The sequence below is a fragment of the Somniosus microcephalus genome, chromosome 31, assembly GCF_052327205.1.
Source record: "Somniosus microcephalus isolate GS21.2 chromosome 31, FLI_Smic_1.0, whole genome shotgun sequence".
NCBI lineage: Eukaryota > Metazoa > Chordata > Chondrichthyes > Squaliformes > Somniosidae > Somniosus > Somniosus microcephalus.
This window is the reverse complement of record NC_141017.1, coordinates 24,981,009-25,001,855: the sequence shown is the minus strand read 5'-3', so window position 1 is coordinate 25,001,855 and position 20,847 is coordinate 24,981,009. Positions and strand designations below refer to the sequence as shown.

The window sequence follows — 20,847 nt, the reverse complement described above, 5'->3', positions numbered from 1 at the left end:
AAGCATGATTTACCTTTTGTAAATCCATGTTGACTTTGTCCGATCCTGTCACTGCTTTCCAAGTGCTCTGCTATTACATCTTTTATAATAGACTCTAGCATTTTCCCCACTACCGATGTCAGGCTCTATAATTCCCCGCTTTTTCTCTACCACCTTTTTTGAATAGTGGGGTAACATTAGCTACCCTCCAATCCATGGGTACTGTTCCAGAGTCTATCGAGTTCTGGAAGATGACCAGCAATGCATCTACTATCTCTAGGGCCACTTCCTTAAGTACCCTGGGATGTAGACCATCAGGCCCTGGGGATTTATCGGCCTTCAGTCCCATCAATTTTCTTAACACCATTTCCCTACAGATACTGATTTCTTTCAGTTCCTCCCTCTCATTAGACCCTATGTTTCCCGGCATCTCTGGGAGGTTATTTGTGTCCTCCTTTGTGAAGGCAGAACCAAAGTATGTATTTAGTTGGTCTGCCATTTCCTTGTTTCCCATTATAAATTCCCCTGATTCTGACTGTAAGGGACCTACGCTTGACTTCACCAATCTTTTTCTCTTCACATATCTATAAAAGCTTTTACAGTCAGTTTTTATGTTTCCTGATAGCTTACTCTCATATTCTATTTTCCCTTTCTTAATTAATCCCTTTGTCCTCCTTTGTTGACTCCTAAACTGCTCCCAATCCTCAGGATTATTGCTTTTTCTAGCCAATTTACATGTCCTCTCCTTGGATCTTATGCTATCCCTAATTTCCCTTGTTAGCCACGGTTGAGTCACCTTTCTTGTTTTATTTTTATGCCAAACTGGGATGAACAAATTCTGTAGCTCATCCATTCGGTCTTTGAATATTTGCCATTGCCTATCCACCGTCAACCCTTTGAGTGCCATTCTCCAATCAATCCTACCCAACTCGCTCCTCAGACCATCCCAGTTTCCTTTATTTAAATTCAGGACCCTAGTCTCTGAGTCAAATATTTCATTCTTCATCTTAATGAAGAATTCGATCATATTATGATTGCTCCGACCCAAGGGGCCTCGTACAACAAGATTGCTAATTAATCCTTTCTCGTTACATAATACCCAGTCTAAGATGGCCTGATCTCTGGTTGGTTCCTCTACATATTGGTCCAGGAAGCCATCCCGTAAACACTCCAGGAACTCCTCCTCCACAGTATTGTTACTAATTTGGTTGGCCCAATCTATATGTAGATTAAAGTCACCCATGATGACTGCTGTGCCCTTATTGCACGCTTCTTTAATTTCCCTTTTAATGCCATCCCCAACCTCCGCCTTACTGTTTGGAGGTCTATATACCACTCCCACTAACGTTTTTTTCCCCTTGGTATTTCTCAATTCTACCCATACAGATTCCACATCATCAGAGCTAATATCCTTCATTACAATTGTATTAATCCCTTCTTTAACCAGTAATGCTACCCCACCTCCCTTTCCTTTTTGCCTATCTTTCCTGAATATCGAATACCCCTGGATGTTGAGTTCCCAGTCTTGGCCATCCTTGAGCCATGTTTCCGTAATCCCAACCAAATCATATTCGTTTACCTTTATTTGCGCAGCCAATTCATCCACCTTATTACAAATGCTCCTCACATTAAGACACAAAGCCTTCAGGCTTGTTTTTTTAACACTCTTAGACCTATTAGAATTATTATTTATTGTGACCATGTTTGATTTAAACCGTTGATTTCTCTGCCACTTTTGTTTTTCTCCTTCCTATCTTTTGCTTTTATCCCTGTTCTCCTTTCCTCTGTCTCCCTGCTCAGGTTCCCAACCCCCTGCCATTTTAGTTTAAACCCCCCCGAACAGTGCTAGCAAACCTCCCCGCAAGGATATTTGTCCCGCTCTGGTTCAGGTGCAACTCCCCTGCTCTTCTTCTAAATAGTGCTGTGGGATCTTTTATGTCCAACCGAGAGAGCAGACGAGGCCTCGGTTTAACGTCTCATCCGCATGACGGTACCTCTGACAGCGCAGCACTCACTTAGTACTGCACTGGAGCGTTAAGATTAGATTATTGTGCTCAAGTCTCTGAACCCACAACCTTCTGACTCAGAGGCAAGAGTGCTAACCACTGAGCCACGGCTTGATATCACTTGACTCTTACAAGAGGTAATCCACCCTTTTATTTGAGGCTGATACAGAGGCACACCCATCAGATATTTAATAAAGATATAGGGATAGAATTACCACAGGGATTCTCCTCGCATAGTGTTGGTGGGGAACCGGTGTTAATAGCCATTTACGCCACTTTGCCAGGTTTCTGCCAATCTTCTGGTGAAGTTACAGCGGGAGATCGAGACCTCCCTCCCCCCTCATGGAAATTCTCCCCCATAGTTTCCGCTGCTGGAGATACATTTGTAAAGATATGGTTAGGATTATATCTGTTGGAAAAGAACAGGCGGGGATGTTGATGGGTTGGACCATCATTTCTATCATTGACTATGGTATTCATTTTTGGATTTAGGCAAAATGTGATGGCTGGATAAAGGTGGTGTGATGGTTATGTAAACAAATGCAGCAGCCATTTTGTGCACAGCAAGATCCCACGTTTAGCCAGGAGGTGGATGACCAGTGGATCTGTTTTTGATGGTGTTGGTGGAGAATCCCCTGCTCCTCTTCAATGCCTATCGGAAAGGCAGATGTTTGACTTGATTTATTGTTGAGGTCACTTCTCTCTTCATCAGTGAGGAGAGTCTAAATTCTGAACTGGGAAACCCTGAGCCACGCTTGAACTGATGAGCAGCCCAGCGGGGCGACTGCATGACCCATACTTTGCTTCTAATTGGTGAGTTAACCCTTTGTTCTTCAGTAAAGTTATTCTGCAAGTGATCAAACCTCCTGGTGAGCTCCAATGCAATCATCCCTCAACCATTTATAGATCTCGGAACTAAAACGTGTTCTTGTGGTTGCATATCCAAGTCTGCCTTCCCAAAACACTGCCCATTGTTGAGGAAAGTCGAGTGTAGCTGGCATTGCCCCACCTTTCATAAGAAGGCGAGTTTCATCAAGTGTGGAAAGGTCAAAGCAGACAAGTGATTCCCATCATCCACTTTTTCAACACGATCCAGCAACTAAGAGGCTCAAGTCCAGGAGCAGTTTTTAACATGCTGTTTAGCCCTTGGAATGTAATCCCCACCGCTGTAGACTAGATGCTTGGTCAAAGGATCTGCAGACAAAGCCACACAAGCTATCCTTTGATCCAGAGGAATCTCTTCCAACAGGAGCCAGTGAGACTTGGCTGTGTCTCCATCGTCTCAGGACTGGTGTCAGCCGCTGCAGAGCCCTCGTGCAGAAGTGGGGATACAGCCAAACTGATACCACCGACTGTGACTGCGGAGAGGCTCCTCAAACAATGGAGCATCTCCTAGAATGCCCTCTTCTACCAGAGCCACGCAGACCTAAAGACCCGAGGGACTTCAACTCTCGAGCCAGAGCCTGCGTGGAACAGTGGCGAGGGAAGCTGTAGCGACACAACACGACGTCCATTGTTTATGTCCATGTGATTCTCCACAGGGCTGTTTGCCTTGGTGACTGCCTAAAAATGCACTTCCCAATTGTGGTCAGATGTTGACCACAGTCTAGTTGAAAAGGTGTGACTGTCACCGAGAGGAAAGAAGGCAAAGAATTTGTGCCTTTCAGATCCTTAGATGGCAGCTTCAGGGGAGGAGGACAGAGAAAGAAATGGTGCACATACTGATATTGGAAGACCAGCTTCGTAGAACAGCTCCGTGCACCGTGAGTTTAAACGATGCGAGAGTAGGAATAGACTGGATGCTGGACGGTCCTTCTTTTCCCAGACAGTAGTGAGCCCCTGGAATACATTGCTGTCTGGTGTGATGTGTGCTGACTCTCTGTACATCATCGAGAGGGGGCTGGACCGGTTCTTCACTGGGGCAGAGATCACATCTTAGGAACATTTAGCCCCTCAAGCCTGATCCACCATTCAATGAGATCATGGCTGATCTGCGATCTAACTCCATATACCCGCCCTTGCCCCATATCCCTTAATACCTTTGGTTAACAAAAATCTATCAATCTTAGATTTAAAATGAACAATTGATCTAGCGTTGATTGTTGTTTGCGGAAGAGAGTTCCAAACTTCTAACACCCTTTGCGTGTAGACGTGTTTCCTGACTTCACTCCTGAAAGGCCTGGCTCTAATTTTTAGGCTATGCCCCCTAAGTCCTAGCTTCCCCAGCCAGCGGAAATAGTTTCTATCAGTTCCCATTATAGAATGATACAGCACAGGAGGCCATTCGGCCCACCATGCCTATGCCAGCATTCAAATTATTCTGTTGCTCTGACATGTGGTTACCTCATCTAGATTATTCATCTCAGTCCCCTTTACCTCCTGTCTCTGAATGCAGGTTGGAAACCTTCTCCAGCTCTCTGTCCCAGCCCTACAGCCTCCAGTGCTGACTTTTGATTACTGTTCCACCATGGGAAGTTTTGATCTCTCAGCCACGCTCTTCCTGCCCAATATATATATCACATATAGAAAGCAAGTGGTTTTATAGTCAACACTTGGTCCTCTGATAACCCCAACTGGGTATGATCACCTGAGGTGGGGTGGCAGAGTAGTTTCCCCTTATTGGCCCTGGGATTTTGTTACTTTGCCTCTCCCAGGAGATTATCTATGTATTCTATTACATGCTTGCAGAGGGTGTGGGCAGGAAGTGTTTAGTCATGATGGAGAAGAGAAGGCTGAGGGGTGATAGAGGTCTTCAAGATTATGAAAGGGTTTGATAAGGTAGACGTAGAGACTTCCACTTGTTGGGAAGACCAAAATTAGGGGTCAGGAATATAAGATAGCCACTAATAAATCCAATGGGGAATTCAGGAGAAACTTCTTCACCCAGAGAGTGGTTAGAATCATTTACGGCACAGAAGGAGACCATTCGGCCCATCGTGTCTATGGCGGCTGAAAAAGAGCCATCCAACCTAATCCTACTTTCCAGTTCTTGGTCCGTAGCCCTGTAGGTTACGGCACTTCAAGTGCATATCCAAGTACTTTTTAAATGTGATGAGGGTTTCTGCCTCTACCACCCTTTCAGGCAGTGAGTTCCAGACCCCCACCACACACTGGGTGAAAAACATTCTCCTCAAAACCCCTCTAATCCTTCTATCAATTACTTTAAATCTATGCCCCCTAGTTATTGACTTCTCTGATGAGGGAAATAGGTCCTTCCTATCCACTCTATCCAGGCCCCTCATAATTTTATACGCCTCAATTAAATCTCCCCTCAGCCTCCTCTATTCCAAAGAAAACAACCCCAGCCGATCCAGTCTTTCCTCGTAGCTAAAATTCTCCAATCCTGGCAACATCTCCTCTGCACCCTCTCTCGTGCAATCACATCTTTCCTGTAATGTGGTGACCAGAACTGTACGCAGTATTTTAGCTGTGGCCTAACTAGTGTTTTATACAGTTCATGCATAACCTCCCTGCTTTTATATTCTATGCCTCGGCTAATAAAGGAAAGTGGGACTCGCTGCCACAGGGAGTGGTTGAGGCGAATAGCACAGATGCATTTACGGGGAAGCTAGATAAGCACATGAGGGAGAAAGGAATAGAGGGATATGCTGATAGGGTGAGATGAAGAGGAGGAGGCTCCTGTGGAGCATAGACACCAGCATGGACCAGTTGGGCCGAATGGCCTGTTTCTGTGCTGTGAATACTTTGTAATTGCAATTTCATATGTATAGTCGTACCTGCTCCCAGCAAGCACCCTGAGCAGTGCTCCAATGTATCCATGCATCTTATAGTTTCAATTTATGCGCCACATTCAAAACCGAGCAATACTCGAATGTCTCTTTAACCATTTTTCCCGTTGCCACAGCAACAGCCACCACAAAAAAACCACTCACACACACACATGGTATTTTACACATCACAATATACTGTCAGGCAGCGATCTCTGGGAAAGTGGCTGTGCCAGTTGTTAAACAAGTCGGATACTTTGTGTACACAATAGGATGGTGCCGAGGGCTGGCGCCGATGTGATCCGCCACCATGCAAATTATTAGTTCATTCAAATTATTTTTTAATGCACTAAAGACAACTTTGAATTATTAGGAGGAGCCTGTACTCCGGAAGATCCAGTCACTGTGCTGTAACTTGGGGAATGCGCGGCTTTCTCCATCCAAATCTCGGGCTTCAAACTTCATTTGTTATTCCCACAACAGCAGGACGCTTAATTATGCTCACATCACACTGAAACCGGTTCAATCACCTTGGGCTTGGGGACAATGATCCGGTATCTCTTCAAAACAACAGAGAGGGGGAGGGGGGAAAAGGAGGAGAGGAGGAGGAAAGGGGAGAGGGGGAAAGGGGAGAGGGGGAAAGGGGAGGAGGGTGAGGAGAGAGGGGGAGGGTGGGAGGAGGAGAGAGGGGGAGGAGAGAGGGGGAGGAGAGAGGGGGAGGGTGGGGGAGGAGAGAGGGGGAGGGTGGGGGGAGGAGAGAGGGGGAGGGTGGGGGGGAGGGTGGGGGAGAGGGTGGGGGGGGGAGAGGGTGGGGGGGAGGAGAGAGGGGGAGGGTGGGGGGGAGGAGAGAGGGGGAGGGTGGGGGGGAGGAGAGAGGGGGAGGGTGGGGGGGAGGAGAGAGGGGGAGGGTGGGGGGGAGGAGAGAGGGGGAGGGTGGGGGGGAGGAGAGAGGGGGAGGGTGGGGGGGAGGAGAGAGGGGGAGGGTGGGGGGAGGAGAGAGGGGGAGGGTGGGGGGAGGAGAGAGGGGGAGGGTGGGGGGGAGGAGAGAGGGGGAGGGTGGGGGGGTGGAGAGTGGGGGGGGGTGGGGGGGGAGGAGAGAGGGGGAGGTTGGGGGGGGAGGAGAGAGGGGGAGGGTGGGGGGGGAGGAGAGAGGGGGAGGGTGGGGGGGGAGGAGAGAGGGGGAGGGTGGGGGGGGAGGAGAGAGGGGGAGGGTGGGGGGGGGAGGAGAGAGGGGGAGGGTGGGGGGGGGAGGAGAGAGGGGGAGGGTGGGGGGGGGAGGAGAGAGGGGGAGGAGAGAGGGGGAGGGTGGGGGGGAGGAGAGAGGGGGAGGGTGGGGGGGAGGAGAGAGGGGGAGGGTGGGGGGGGAGGAGAGAGGGGGAGGGTGGGGGGGGAGGAGGGGGAGGGTGGGGGGGGAGGAGAGAGGGGGAGGGTGGGGGGGAGGAGAGAGGGGGAGGGTGGGGGGGAGGAGAGAGGGGGAGGGTGGGGGGGAGGAGAGAGGGGGAGGGTGGGGGGGGGAGGAGAGAGGGGGAGGGTGGGGGGGGAGTAGAGAGGGGGAGGGTGGGGGGGGAGGAGAGAGGGGGAGGGTGGGGGGGGAGGAGAGAGGGGGAGGGTGGGGGGGAGGAGAGAGGGGGAGGGTGGGGGGGAGGAGAGAGGGGGAGGGTGGGGGGAGGAGAGAGGGGGAGGGTGGGGGGAGGAGAGAGGGGGAGGAGAGAGGGGGAGGGTGGGGGGGTGGAGGGTGGGGGGATGGAGAGTGGGGGGGGTGGGGGGAGGAGAGAGGGGGAGGGTGGGGGGAGGAGAGAGGGGGAGGGTGGGGGGAGGAGAGAGGGGGAGGGTGGGGGGGAGGAGAGAGGGGGAGGGTGGGGGGGAGGAGAGAGGGGGAGGGTGGGGGGGAGGAGAGAGGGGGAGGGTGGGGGGGAGGAGAGAGGGGGAGGGTGGGGGGGAGGAGAGAGGGGGAGGGTGGGGGGGAGGAGAGAGGGGAGGGTGGGGGGGAGGAGAGGGGGGAGGGTGGGGGGGAGGAGAGAGGGGGAGGGTGGGGGGGAGGAGAGAGGGGGAGGGTGGGGGGGAGGAGAGAGGGGGAGGGTGGGGGGGAGGAGAGAGGGGGAGGGTGGGGGGGAGGAGAGAGGGGGAGGGTGGGGGGGAGGAGAGAGGGGGAGGGTGGGGGGGAGGAGAGAGGGGGAGGGTGGGGGGGAGGAGAGAGGGGGAGGGTGGGGGGGAGGAGAGAGGGGGAGGGTGGGGGGGAGGAGAGAGGGGGAGGGTGGGGGGGAGGAGAGAGGGGGAGGGTGGGGGGGAGGAGAGAGGGGGAGGGTGGGGGGGAGGAGAGAGGGGGAGGGTGGGGGGGAGGAGAGAGGGGGAGGAGAGAGGTGGAGGGTGGGGGGGTGGAGAGAGGGGGAGGAAAGGAAGGGGAGGAGAGTGTGGGAGAAAGTGGGGGGAAGGGAAGGGTTGCGATCATTTTCTGTTTTGTAATGTTGTCTAATAACACTCCTGTGATGCACCATGGGACGTTAAAGGCGCTATATAAATGCAGCCTGTTGTTGTTAAAAATTCGGATGAAAACGCTCTTAGTTGGAGAAATTTGGTGTCGCCCCGTTTGGGGCGCAATTATCGGCTGGGCGCAAAGTTTAGCGCCCGGCGCTAATTATCGCCTACGACTGCAAACTTGGCATCTATCGCCCCTGGAGGTGATTGGAGTGCAAAATCAGGCGCTACACACCTGTCTTAAGGTGCTAACGCCGAGGAGCGAGGCACTAACTCCGAGCGCTGGCGAAGCTAAGGTGATGTCAGCAATGGAACACAGATGGCCAGTTCTTAAAGGGGAGGGTCGATCTTGCTCTCCATCCACACCCTGCTCATTGCAGCCTTGAATCTCGACCTGGCGAGAACTGTACATCAATTCTGCTGGAAAGAACAATGGAGGCGCCCAGGGAAAGAGCTCCGAGTGCAGCCCCCATAGTCCCTTCTAAATCGATGCAAGGAAGGTCAAATCAAAATGAACCTGCAAAGTGCTGCTCAGTACCCAAAACTCCTTCACACAGCGTTGAATCTCTCCAGAAGTCTCTCTCTCTCTCTCTCTCTGAATGCGTGGTGCAAAAATGTCGCCGACAAAAAAAGGCAGGAAGCGGCCGCCTTTAAATAGTGCTCCCCCTTCCCTTCCCAACTGCAAAACATTCCCCTCTACCTGTTGTTGCTAGCGGCAGGCAGAAAGGTAGGGGGTGCCACTCAATATCCGGTCCAGGGCGCAGCACACTCGACTGACGTCACGATCTGCGGGCGCAGGAGATCGTGGCGGTAGTGTTTAGCGCCGCCACAAAATGTCTGGTCAGTTTCATGAGCGGCGCAAACATCGCTGCGCCCGGGCGCTAGTTGCTTTGTGCCCCCTTAGCGCCCTAAGAGGGCACTAACGGGAGGCGCAAAGCAACCGAATTTTTTTTCCCCACTTAGGGTTTAATGTAACTTTTGCCACATTTCACCCCTGTGCTGTGAGCAAGGGATTACGACTAATCACAGCACAGCCTCCTCCAAACAGGGGGTGGGGAAAAGACTGCCCAGGGGAAACAGCGGCTTCAACAAACTGCCCTGTAATCCACTGGGATGTTGCCGGAAAAGGGTAAATGAGGAGGTAACTGCACAACGTGGGCTCAAATTGCAGCTCCTAGCCCCCGGGGGGGCCATGCTGAGCAGGGAGGGGCTAAGCAAAGCTCAGTGCGTCTTCCACCAATCCACGGGCAGGGAGGAGAGTCAGAGCAAGTTGCTTCCAAGCACTCCTTGGCTCCTCTTGATGAAGGATGTGCTCTAGCCAACTCTGCAGAGGGGTCTGGTCAGATGGAAAAGGGTGATAACATTTTAGGGGGAAGGAGGGGAATGTATCCACAATATACTCTTTTAGAAAAAGCAAGTTAAATAAAACGGGAGAGCTTCCTCCAGTCTCCCATCGAGTCGCCCCCTCCAATTAGTGGTCCAGCTGACAAGATAAAATTCATGCCGAACGAGGCTGACAGATCTGAGTGACAGGCTGCTCTGAAGCATGACCCGTGTGACCTCTGTACTGCGAAGCAAAGTGCTGGCCCCGCTATACGACTGAGCTGTCCTCACCCAGCCCAGCCCTTTCTACTGAAAGCATGAGTCCCTCTGCCTTTTAACCATTAGCTGGAGAAGTGATCGCATTTCAGAAACTCAGCCTGCGCTTCACGCTCTGAACAACTGAATGTGACATCAGCCAGCAGTGCTCTCAACTCTGAACCGTGCTGTGGATTTAAAAAAACCCTGCCTAGATGATTTAAGTTCATGCCCACTACTGACTCCCCAGAGCAGCACTACAAGGACACTGTATTGCTGCGGGCGCTGTCCTTTCTAGATTAAATTTACACGTTATGCTTCAAAAAGAAAAATCCACATCTGGAGGGATCGATTGTGGAGAAATGCTCCACATGACGTGCAATCGAGCCACACAGAGCAGGAAGGTTGTGGGTTCGATCACAGGGTTATCTGTGGCTCAGTGGGCAGCACTCTCTCTCACCTCGGAGTCAGGAGGTTGTGGGTTCGATCACAGGGTTATCTGTGGCTCAGTGGGCAGCACGCTCTCGCCTCGGAGTCAGAGGGTTGTGGGTTCGATCACAGGGTTATCTGTGGCTCAGTGGGCAGCACGCTCTCTCGCCTCGGAGTCAGGAGGTTGTGGGTTCGATCACAGGGTTATCTGTGGCTCAGTGGGCAGCACTCTCTCACCTCGGAGTCAGGAGGTTGTGGGTTCGATCACAGGGTTATCTGTGGCTCAGTGGGCAGCACGCTCTCGCCTCGGAGTCAGGAGGTTGTGGGTTCGATCACAGGGTTATCTGTGGCTCAGTGGGCAGCACTCTCTCACCTCGGAGTCAGGAGGTTGTGGGTTTGATCACAGGGTTATCTGTGGCCCAGTGGGCAGCACTCTCTCTCACCTCGGAGTCAGAAGGTTGTCGGTCCGATCACAGGGTTATCTGTGGCCCAGTGGGCAGCACTCTCTCTCACCTCGGAGTCAGGAGGTTGTCGGTTCGATCACAGGGTTATCCGTGGCTCAGTGGGCAGCACTCTCTCTCACCTCGGAGTCAGGAGGTTGTGGGTTCGATCACAGGGTTATCTGTGGCCCAGTGGGCAGCACTCTCTCACCTCGGAGTCAGAAGGTTGTGGGTTCGATCACAGGGTTATCTGTGGCCCAGTGGGCAGCACTCTCTCAGATCACAGGGTTATCTGTGGCCCAGTGGGCAGCACTCTCTCTCACCTCGGAGTCAGGAGGTTGTGGGTTCGATCACAGGGTTATCTGTGGCCCAGTGGGCAGCACGCTCTCGCCTCGGAGTCAGAGGGTTGTGGGTTCGATCACAGGGTTATCTGTGGCTCAGTGGGCAGCACTCTCTCACCTCGGAGTCAGGAGGTTGTGGGTTCGATCACAGGGTTATCTGTGGCTCAGTGGGCAGCACTCTCTCACCTCGGAGTCAGGAGGTTGTGGGTTTGATCACAGGGTTATCTGTGGCCCAGTGGGCAGCACTCTCTCTCACCTCGGAGTCAGAAGGTTGTCGGTCCGATCACAGGGTTATCTGTGGCCCAGTGGGCAGCACTCTCTCTCACCTCGGAGTCAGGAGGTTGTCGGTTCGATCACAGGGTTATCCGTGGCTCAGTGGGCAGCACTCTCTCTCACCTCGGAGTCAGGAGGTTGTGGGTTCGATCACAGGGTTATCTGTGGCCCAGTGGGCAGCACTCTCTCACCTCGGAGTCAGAAGGTTGTGGGTTCGATCACAGGGTTATCTGTGGCCCAGTGGGCAGCACTCTCTCACCTCGGAGTCAGAAGGTTGCGGGTTCGATCACAGGGTTATCTGTGGCCCAGTGGGCAGCACTCTCTCTCACCTCGGAGTCAGGAGGTTGTGGGTTCGATCACAGGGTTATCTGTGGCCCAGTGGGCAGCACACTCTCGCCTCGGAGTCAGGAGGTTGTGGGTTCGATCACAGGGTTATCTGTGGCTCAGTGGGCAGCACTCTCTCGCCTCGGAGTCAGAAGGTTGTGGGTTCGATCACAGGGTTATCTGTGGCTCAGTGGGCAGCACTCTCGCGCCTCGGAGTCAGAAGGTTGTGGGTTCGATCACAGGGTTATCCGTGGCTCAGTGGGCAGCACGCTCTCGCCTCGGAGTCAGAAGGTTGTCGGTTCGATCACAGGGTTATCCGTGGCTCAGTGGGCAGCACGCTCTCGCCTCGGAGTCAGAAGGTTGTCGGTTCGATCACAGGGTTATCTGTGGCTCAGTGGGCAGCACTCTCTCGCCTCGGAGTCAGGAGGTTGTGGGTTCATAGTCCCACTCCAGAGACTTGAGCACAAAAATCTAGGCTGACACTCCAGTGCAGTGCTGTGGGAGTGCTGCACTGTCGGAGGTGCCGTCTTTCGGTGGATGCAAAAGATCCCGTGGCACCATTTGGAAGAGGAGCAGGGGAGTTCTCCCCGGTGTCCTGGCCAATATTTATCCTTCAATCAACATCACTAAAAACAGATGATCTGGTCAGTATCACATTACTGTTTGTGGGAGCTTGCTGTGTGCAAATTGGCTGCCGCGTTTCCTACATTACAACAGTGACTACACTTCAAAAAGTACTTTCCATGACTGTAAAGCGCATTGGGACATCTGGAGGTCATGAAAGGCGCTATATAAATGCAAGTATTTCTTTCTTTCTGATCAGTGCAGTTGGCTGATCTCAAGTCTGACCAGCAGTTGGCCCGTAACTAGAAAGTTGGTCGTGGTTCCCATTCCTGACAGCTATCACCTTCCCTGTTGTTCTTTCCTCCCTTTTTCCCTGGCTCTGTTATTGCTTATAAACTGTTAAATCTTTTAACTTCTTCTTGATGAAACATCCTCGACCTGAACCGTTAACTCTTGTTTCTCTCTCCACAGATGCTGCTTGACCTGCCGAGTGTTTCCCCAGCATTTTCTGTTTTAATTTCAGCATGCGCAAGGGGACCGGATTGGCTCAGCTGTAATGCCTGCCACAGTCAAATAGCCTGCCAACACTCAAAGTGACTGGGCTCCCATGGGAAGAGATGTCTGCAAATCCTGCCCCTTAGCAGAAGTTCACAACTTTAGGCGAAGCGAGAAAAATGGAAAAAAAAATTTTTTTTGAAAAAGGAAACTTTTCCCCTCTTTCTGGTCACCTCCACAGGAAAGGCAGTATGATCGGAACGGTGAACTGCTGCATCCATCAATGCCGTCCAGTAGCACCCTACAGGAGGGCAAGGATTGCAAAGCAAGTTATAATAAATCTGCCTTCCAATTCCCCCTCCCCCCAGAGATTGGTGGGGAGGGAACGGAGCATCCAGCAGGCTGGCTAATAGAAAATCTCATTCACTGGTGGGAAGGGAAGCTTTGCTCAGCTTGAGTCCTCCAGGCAAGAGGCAATGCTGCACTGCTAAAACCACTGTACTTAAAGGATCTTTAAAAACTTTAAACACGAGCTGAATTCTGCACTACCGAATGTATTTATCGCAACAGCAGCAGCAGTCCAGAGGAGGTGGGGAAAACAAAACTATTTTAATACAAAAGAGAATGATTTAAAAATAAATGCAATGTACAACCTTTGAAGCTTTGTTTCTGAACAGCCACATCATTCAAATACAATAAATCGCGGCATCAATGAAACCACAAGTGATAAACAAAACAAACCTGACCTCTGTGCTCACAGGAACATTTGTGAAAGATTGAAAGAAAAAAATATATAAACAGCAATTTGTCAGATTTTATGAAGGCACTGATTCAATTCAGAACATACATCCTCCTTTTGCTTTGCTACCATCACAACAAAACTTCTAAACAACTATTTGCATTTAAGTTGGGAACAGGAGGAATTAAAAAAAACTGTAAACATGATATATAACTTAAACTAAAAAAAAAATTGCCAGGGACATTGAAATGCATTTTATTCCAACACACGAAAAGAGATATTTAAAAGTACTGCATATACAGTAATAAAAGTTTGTTTTTCTTGAATTAGCAGAAAAACACACATCTCTGTGCAGACAGCAGTCCTCCGATGCTTTGTTTAGCAGCTACCCACGCAGACTGCCCGGGTGTGAGAGAAACACAGAAATAATGTGGCTGATCCGAGCAGCACAGTGAAGCAAGGCGAGCCCCGTCGGCGTGTGGGGAGCCGGCTAAACAATATATTTTGAATTAATCGCAATATAAACTAATTAATTTTAGTCCGAATGCGCCACCATATCGGGCGGCGGGGCCTGCGGCTCTCGACAATAAAGCCGCCCCGGAGCCGGCACCGCTCCACCGGCCGCCCCTACCACCGACACCGCCAACCTGCGGCCCGCCGCTCGCCCGCCCCGGCACCGGAGGAGGAAGAAGCGAGATGGTGTTACCTGGAGATGGAGGCGCCGCCGCTCGGGGTTTAATGGAACAAAGAGAGCCGCCGGTAACTGTGAGGGAGGGAGAGAGAGAGCGGGGAGGGAGGAGAGGGGCAGGCGGGGAGGGCGCATGCGCGGCCCCTGGACTGCGGGAGTGGGGGATGGGCGGCCAGGGAGAGAGAGAGACCCACACACACAGACAGAGACACACAGATACTCACACACACAGACAGAGACACACAGATACTCACACACACAGACAGAGACACACAGATACCCACACACACAGACAGAGACACACAGACAGACAGAGAGACCCCCCACACAGACACAGACAGAGACCCACACACACAGACAGAGACCCACACACAGAGACAGAGACACCCACACACAGAGACAGAGACACACACACACAGACAGAGACACAGATACCCACACACACACAGTCAGAGACACACAGACAGACCCAGACACACAGACAGAGACCCACAGACACAGACGAGAGACCCAGACACACACAGACAAGAGAGACCCACACACACACACAGACCCACACACACACAGACAGACACACAGACAGAGACACACAGACAGACACACAGACAGAGACAGAGACCCACACACACAGAGACCCACACACACAGAGAGAGACACAGAGACCCACACACACAGACAGAGAGACACAGAGAGACCCACACACACAGACAGACACACAGAGACAGAGAGACACACACACACACAGAGACTCACACACACACAGAGACACACAGACACAGAGACTCACACACACAGACACTCTCACACAGGAATGGGCAGGAGGGAGGGGACAGAAAGGAGAGAGGGAGGGGAAAGAAAGGAGAGAGGGAAAAGAGAGAGGAGAGTGAGGAATGGGCAGGGGAGAGGGGAAAAAGGAAAGGGGAAAGATGAAAGGTGGGGAATGATGGGGAAAAGGAAAGAAGGGGGGAATGATGGGGAAAAGGAAAGAAGGGGGGAATGATGGAGAAAAGGAAAGAAAGGGGAAGACGACAAAGAGAGTGGGAACGAAGAAAAAATAAACAGAAAGGGAGAGGGGAACAGGCGGAGGGGGAAAGAGGGGAACAGGCGGAGGGGGAAAGAGGGGAACAGGCGGAGGGGGAAAGAGGGGAACAGGCGGAGGGGGAAAGAGGGGAACAGGCGGAGGGGGAAAGAGGGGAACAGGCGGAGGGGGAAAGAGGGGAACAGGCGGAGGGGGAAAGAGGGGAACAGGCGGAGGGGGAAAGAGGGGAACAGGCGGAGGGGGAAAGAGGGGAACAGGCGGAGGGGGAAGAGGGGAACAGGCGGAGGGGGAAAGAGGGGAACAGGCGGAGGGGGAAAGAGGGGAACAGGCGGAGGGGGAAAGAGGGGAACAGGCGGGGGAAGAATTTTTTGGGGGGAGGGGAAAGAATGGAGGGGGTAGAATGAGGGAGCAGAATGGGGGTAAAATGAGGGAGCAGAATGGGGGTAAAATGAGGTGGGATGAATGGGGTAAAACGAGGGTGGGGTAAAACGAGGGTGGGGGAAATGGGGTAAAACGAGGGTGGGGGAAATGGGGTAAAACGAGGGTGGGGGAAATGGGGTAAAACGAGGGTGGGGGAAATGGGGTAAAACGAGGGTGGGGTAAAACGAGGGTGGGGTAAAACGAGGGTGGGGGAAATGGGGGAAAACGAGGGTGGGGGAAATGGGGGAAAACGAGGGTGGGGGAAATGGGGGAAAACGAGGGTGGGGGAAAACGAGGGTGGGGGAAAACGAGGGTGGGGGAAATGGGGTAAAACGAGGGTGGGGGAAATGGGGTAAAACGAGGGTGGGGGAAATGGGGTAAAACGAGGGTGGGGGAAATGGGGTAAAACGAGGGTGGGGGAAATGGGGTAAAACGAGGGTGGGGGAAATGGGGTAAAACGAGGGTGGGGGAAATGGGGTAAAACGAGGGTGGGGGAAATGGGGTAAAACGAGGGTGGGGGAAATGGGGTAAAATGAGGGTGGGGGAAATGGGGTAAAATGAGGGGATGGGGTAAAATGAGGGGATGGGGTAAAATGAGGGGGGAAGAATGGGGGTTGATTGGAGGGTTGAAGGAGAGGGGGAAGGGAAGGGAGGGGGAAGGGAAAAGGGAAGGAGGGGGGAGGGGGAAGGGAAGGAGGGGGGAGGGAAGGAGGGGGGGGGGAAGGGAAGGAGGGGGGAGGGGGAAGGGAAGGAGGGGGGAGGGGGAAGGGAAGGAGGGGGAAGGGAAGGAGGGGGAAGGGAAGGAGGGGGGGGAGGGGGGGAAGGAGAGGGGGAAGGGGAGGGGGGGAGGGAAGGAGAGGGGGGGGGGGGAAGGAGAGGGGAGGGAGGGAGAGGATTGGAGCGAAGGGGCAGAATGAGAATGAGGGGGTGAATGGGGAAGAATGGGGGGATGTGGAAGAATGGGGGGGAGAGAATGGGGGTGGAAGAATTGGGGGGGAGAAAGGGGGGGTGAATGGGGAAGAATTGGGGAGGAGAAAGGGGGGGAAGAATTGGGGGGAGAAAGGGGAATTGGGGGGGAAGAATTGGGAGGGGGCGAGCGGGGACGAATGAATGGGAGGGGGCGAGCGGGGACGAATGAATGGGAGGGGGCGAGCGGGGACGAATGAATGGGAGGGGGCGAGCGGGGACGAATGAATGGGAGGGGGCGAGCGGGGACGAATGAATGGGAGGGGGCGAGCGGGGACGAATGAATGGGAGGGGGCGAGCGGGGATGAAAGAAGGGGGATAGGCATGATGGGGAAGGGGAAAAATGGGGAGGTGAAGAATAGGGAGGGGGGAAAATGTGGGAGGGGATGAGGTGGGCGGAGAGAGGGAGAAATGTGGGGGAAGAGGAGGTGGTGAACTGTGGGGTGGAAATAGGAGGGAGGGGTGATCTATGGGGAGCGAGGGAGGGATGAGGAGAGGCGAAATGTGGTGAATTTGAAAAGGTGAAGGGGAAGGGATGGGTGAATAACACTGTGGGCGATCTAGTCCATAAATCAGTAAACATAATTAAAGCCTTAGCACAATTGAAAATGAAACCTATTCCAATGCATATCTTGACAAATAATGGAATGCATTTTCAGGCCTGTCCAGCGATATCAAAATCTGGTGTTACAGTGACACTCGGATTCAACTCCGCTTTGCACACAGTAAAAGAGCTTGTATTTCAGGACCTCAAGACGTCCTGAATGCTCGCCAGCCAAGGAAGTACTTTTTGAAGTAGATGGGGAAGGTGGCTGCCAATTTGCACTCAGGAAGGTCGACAACAGCAATGAGACAAATGACCTGATAATGGTTTTTTAACTATTGTTTGAGAGATCATTTTTGGTCCAGGACAACAGAAGAACTTCCCTTCTCTTTAATTAGGACTATGGGTTATTTTACATTCACCCAACAGGACAGACGGGGCGAGCTTCAGTGTAATGTCTGAAAGAGGGCTCCTCCAACAGTGCAGCACTCCCTCAGTACTGCATTAAAGTATCAGTCTCGATTTATGTGCTGAATTCTGCGGCTTGGGACTTGAACCCACAATCTTCTGACTCTGGCGAGTACTACCACTGAGCCAAGGCTGCCACAAGTTACGGGCAGATTACTATGATGCGTTTGCCAGGATAGGCTGCACACTTCCGGCCTTTATATAATTGTATACAACTGGCATCTGCTTTGGAACCACAATGTATGACATGCCTTCATGGCCTTGGCCAAAGTGGAGCAGACTGTTGCAAGTTTCCATCCCTAATCACATGGGTCACTCAACTGGGGTCAGCCTAACAACACCTTTATCTGAATAAATGGCTCTTTTAGTTGCTCGTGAATTGCCTCCTTTGTTAGAATGGCCTTCAAGGCGCAAACCTTTTTGTGAAAAGTTGCCCCCTGCTTTGATATCACTGGTCCTGTCATATACCAGTTCAACAGATCTCTCCAGGAATCTTAAGATCCCCAGGTGTGACTTCCTGCGGTGTTAGGAAAAGATGAAGAAAAGCTGTCTTCATCTTGAAGGAAGCATTCCAAGTTGTCCAAGTAGTCTTGTACCTACTTGTAAAACAGGAGGCTGTCCTACTCTGAAGGCATGAAACACGGGGACTTTAGAGGGCCAGATATTCTGCCAAAGTCGTGACTTAGATCGTGGAAGTTCCTTTCAATACAAGAACAAGCCAAAGTTCAGCACTGATCACAGACAGCACAACATTGGTCTACTGTACTCGTGGAGGTTTTTTTTGCATCAGTGGTGTGCAGTTAGAAGCAGGCACCTGCCTCCTCATGGGAAATGGTAAAAGATGGTCATCTATGTTGGGTCAGTTGGGATGGGAACGAATAGGACCATTGCAAGTTAGTAGCTTCCAGTAAATCTCTTCTGCACCCTTTCTAAGACCTTCATGTCCATTCTATGATTCTATGGGGGTGAAATTGGGTGCAATAACTTTTTAAAAGTTTGGAAAGCCAGGTGCTATGTTTTTCTAACTTTTAAAACATTTGGTTTTCTTACTCCTAAGAGGGAAGTGGAGTGCTAAATCAAGTGCTCCACTTCCGCCCTGGAGCGTGATCGGTAGCAGGCGGGGCGGTGCGTTCTGCAGCGCTCAACACTGGGCCGTGCAGCGCTGCCGTGTTGGAAGGCTCCTTCCCTCCCTCCAAGGGAAGGGCCATTGCTGCAGGCTCTGGAAAAGAAAGGGCACCTACCTGGACTACCAAGGGAGTGGCGAACCCACCTGATCAGCCCGGCACTCACTCAATTAGGTCTCCCCTCAGCCTCCTCTGTTCCAAAGAAAACAACCCCAGCCTATCCAAGCTTTCCTCATAGCTAAAATTCCCCAGCCCAGGCGACATTCTCGTAAATCTCCTCTGCACCCCCTTTAGTGCAATCACATCCTTCCTGTAATGTGTTGACTAGAACTGCACGCAGTACTCTAGCTGCAGCCGAACTAGTATTTTATACAGTTCAAGCATAACCTCCCTGCTCTTCTATTCTATGCCTTGGCTAATAAAGGCAAGTATCCCGAATGCCTTCTTAACCACCTTATCTACCTATCCTGCTACCTTCAGGGATCTCTGGGCATGCACTCCAAGGTCCCTCTGATCTTCTGCACTTCTCAGTGTCCTACCATTTATAGTGTATTCCCCTGCCTTGTTAGCCCTCCCCAAATGCATTACCTCACACATCTCCAGATTGAGTTCCATTTGCCACTGTTCTGCCCATCTGACCAGTCCATTGATATCTTCCTGCAGTCTGCAGCCTTCTTCTTCATTATCAACCACACGGCCAATTTTTGTATCAACTATAAACTTCTTAATCATACTTCCTACATTCAAGTCCAAATTATTGATATATACCACAAAAAGTAGAGGACCCAGTACCAATCCCTGCAGAACCCCACAGGAAACAGCCTTCCAGTCACAAAAACACCCTTCGACCATTACCCTTTGTTTCCTGCCTCTGAGCTAATTTTGGATCCAACTTGCCACTTTGCCTTGGATCCCATGGGCTTTTACTTTCGTGATCAATCTGCTTTGCGGGACCTTATCAAAAGCCTTGCTAAAATCCATCGAGTACCCAAAGAAGCTTCATGACCTCAGACCACTGGTCAAGGTCAGTGAATGCATCTTCAAAAGCCGTCTCCTACCAACTGCACCACTAGCCTCACACACTGCTCAATGCACAACCCCCAATCACTCACCTACCAACAATCTACACCAATGATGAGGCACATCTCCCATTTCTACCCTCACCTCACCCCCTTGGAGGAGACGGTGCAGGCCATTCCTGACAGGGGCATGGTTGAGCCCTTGGCCAGTTGCGGGGCTGAAAGGATACAAGTTGCGGGTATCCTCGTACGTTATCCTCCTGGCATGCTCCTCTTGCTTTCCCACCCTCCCGTCAGCACAACTCCAACCTTGTGCCTTCCTCATTTCACACACCCAAGAAATGCAGCCTGCCCAGCTAGTGAGTCAACAAGAGGCAACCTGCCCAGCCAGTGGGACTGCAGGCGGATGATTCCATCCCGGATATCCCGACCACAAAGGGTCTATTCTGGGATGCATCCTTCCATCTGATTCCTCCTCTTCAGCGTCCTCCTGTTCGGCGTCTTCTTCTTCTGTGTCTTCCTCTTCCCTCTGCAAGCAGCTGCTGGAAATACTCAGTTGGTCAGGCAGCATGTCGACCTGTGACGTGAACCTTTGTTTCTCCCCACAGATGTTGCGTGACCTGTTGAGTATTCGCAGCATGTTCTATCTTAAAGACCTTCATCTACCATCCGAGCCCTTGCAAGCGTCTAGCAGCCTTCCCTACACACTTAAAGTTTTCACATCTATTACAGCAAGCCACCACTTCAATAAAATAAAAACCCAGTCCAAACCCTTAAATTCAAACTTACCTGAATGACATGTGTGTCCCTTTAAGAGCTGCAGACATCGCCACTGTCAGCTTACTTGCATGCCAGGTTAACCAGGTCCCCTCCCCACGGTACCTTCCCGTGCAAGCGCAGGAGATGCAACACCTGCCCTTATACCTCCTCCCTTCCCACTGTCCAGGGCCCCAAACACCCCTTCCAGGTGAAACAGCGATTTACTTGTACTTCTTGCAATTCAGTATACTGTATTCGCTGCTCACGATGCAGTCTCCTCTACATTGGGGAGACCAAATGTAGATTGGGTGACCGCTTTGCGGAACACCTCTGTTCAGTCCGTAAGGGTGACCCCGAGCTTCTGGTCGCTTGTCACTTTAATTCTCCGCTCCACTCCCACTCAGACCTCACCGTCCTCAGCCTCTTGCACTGTTCCAATGAAGCTCAAC

At 52.0% G+C, this 20,847-nt stretch overlaps 1 protein-coding gene across 3 annotated transcripts in view; it reads right to left on the bottom strand.

The window, feature by feature from the left end:
* LOC147097656 (SWI/SNF-related matrix-associated actin-dependent regulator of chromatin subfamily A member 4-like) overlaps positions 1–14,603 on the bottom strand; it is a 137,531-nt gene extending 122,928 nt beyond the window's left edge. For 2 of the 3 annotated variants that reach the window (XM_085971650.1, XM_085971649.1), the window contains exon 1: positions 14,078–14,600. The gene's annotated coding sequence lies outside the window, so the exon portion shown is untranslated. Of the gene's footprint in view, positions 1–14,077 lie in introns of all 3 variants that reach the window. The other variant, XM_085971651.1, reaches the window with a different exon arrangement.
* Positions 14,604–20,847: the final 6,244 nt, after the last annotated feature.